This window comes from Leptonotus elevatus, chromosome 5 (genome assembly GCF_054856555.1).
Source record: "Leptonotus elevatus isolate MCC_2025b chromosome 5, RoL_Lele_1.0, whole genome shotgun sequence".
Lineage (NCBI taxonomy): Eukaryota > Metazoa > Chordata > Actinopteri > Syngnathiformes > Syngnathidae > Leptonotus > Leptonotus elevatus.
The window spans coordinates 19187458-19189765 of record NC_141243.1 but is presented as its reverse complement, the minus strand read 5'-3'; positions in this window follow the sequence as shown (position 1 = coordinate 19189765).

Below are 2308 nucleotides of genomic sequence, written 5' to 3'. Positions count from 1 at the left end.
AAACAATAACTAACATTTCAGTTTTCTGTCATGCGGATGTAAGTTTTAGGCTGATCCCCCTGCCCCCTCCACGCCAAAAAAACCCAAAACAAAATAAAAATAAAATCATTCACTAACATTAATCACCAGGCATTAATTGAAGAAAACCATGTTGCAATATTTTATTGCCAGTTGCAGTGACTTCCTGGTACTCTTGATAAGAGGTCTTTAAAATCTCATAGTGATAATAATGCTGTATTAGTAGCTACATATTTTATTCATGCTATAGAATTTGACATTAGACCCGCAATGGGTCTGCAAGAAGTTATCCAGTAGTATCTTTTTTTTTTGTAAGAGCCAAAGCCAGAGACTGCCAGAGGTGAATTACAGTACCCACTTTGTAAAATCCTATCCAAAAGGAAATACTGTATGTAACATCTCTACTGTAACGATAAACTCACCTGAATTTATAGACGCCCTTAAGATCACACAGGGTGAACGTTGTGCATATGACGAAAAGCTGCCACGAGTTCAAATCCACATCTGTTCCATTGTTATCTGACTTCATGTGCTTAACAGCAATCAATCATTTGTAATCCGTAACATAAAGTCAAAGGCTTTCAAAGGCACCAGTCAAAAGTTTGTTTTGATCAGACCGTGTTGACTTGGTGGATGTGTTCCAAACTTGTGATCGTGTTTGAAATGATGCCAAAGCATGAGATCTGTCCGCCAGCGCAAGAAAACTGATTGCTTTGCTGCTTTGAACAGGAAGCTGAGTAAAGTGCAGTGAATTTGTGCGGCGCAAAACACATTCCTCAAAAATTATTTACACCAATGCTCATCACATTCAGTGAAGATTTATTTCAGCATCTGCTTACCCCCTAGGGGCGAGTCTAGGATAATAGGATCAGAGGTTTTATGGGTGCGGAGCCCCTTTCCAGTCAAGATAAATAAATGCACTGTTGCGTAAATTTTTATGCAATACATTTTTTGCATTTATGAAAAAGAAACCATAACACTTTTTGGGGGAATGTCTGTGACTAAATCATCAAATCCGATAAAAGTTCATTCGAAATTAAGTCGATCCACAAGAGAAGAAGTTTTGGATTGAAAAAAACAAACGTATTGTAACACTACCGATTTCTGTCGGTTTTGCAATCTTGATATGCGGATACAAGAGACTAATTCAGCGAGAACAGAATTAATTGCAGCGTCCATGCATTCGTCCACCGCTGTCGCCATGTTTGGTTTGTTTCTTCCCACGGCTTCGGCGTTTCTTGTTTTCGTCACAGCTGCATATCCCGCCCCCACATACAATGTCGCTCTGTGATTAGTCCGAACCACCAGTGGTTCGTATCGGTGGAAATCAATGGGATCGGTACAAGATGGATTCTCAGGAGTTTGTGAACTCACAAATACCGCGAGAATACATCTTGTGAGGTTACTTTTCAGTAGCACCTCTTCTTAAATAATAACACTTGGACATGACAAAAAAAGGTTATGCTTCTCTCAGTTCAATTTAAACAGAGGACAGTGGTGCTACTTTCGCTGACCATTTTATAGATATACATTAAAATAAATGTCCACTAAATCTTACTTAACAACATAAACCGCGGTCTATGATTAAATGCAGGGACATAAGGAATAGTGATGATAACTGTCATTATGGTGACCACTTATTAAATACATTTAGAATTATCATTTTTATTTCAGTTGTCTTTTGATGCATTGTCGTCAGCTATAGTGTATAATATAACGTTACAAATAGAAATACAGTGCAAAACAATGTTTTTCAATCCTCTCAAGTTCTTAACAATGCAAAGTGTGAGCCTGTGGGGAGCCGCAGAGGTGCAATGGATGCCAGGGGGAGCCAGGTTTCTTTAAACTCAACAAAGCGCCGTCAATTCTCAAAATACACTTAACAGCCCGAAGACTCGGTAACGTCAACTTCAAAATAAAGCTGTGTACGGTATATGTCAGGTGAGACAAGCGCCTGCCATTACTCACCATCTGTTTTCTTGATGAGTCCTAAAACATTTGGCGTATTACTCCCGAATACGTTATCCTTAATCTATAGTTTTATTATTATTATTATGATTATTATTATTGGTATTATGCAGTGATGTACTATTCTGTGCGGTTATTTCCTAAACTGTGTATTTCTTTCTTCAGAATGGTCAAATATTAGTTAAAAATACTTCAACTGAATGAAATGCGGTGTAGCAGACACTACACGAGGTAGTTTTCACGTTTCCAGTTTCACAATAATATGCTTTTATTTTCAAACCGCAGACCGGAAGTTATCACAGTTGCGTTTAGTCAATGCCCC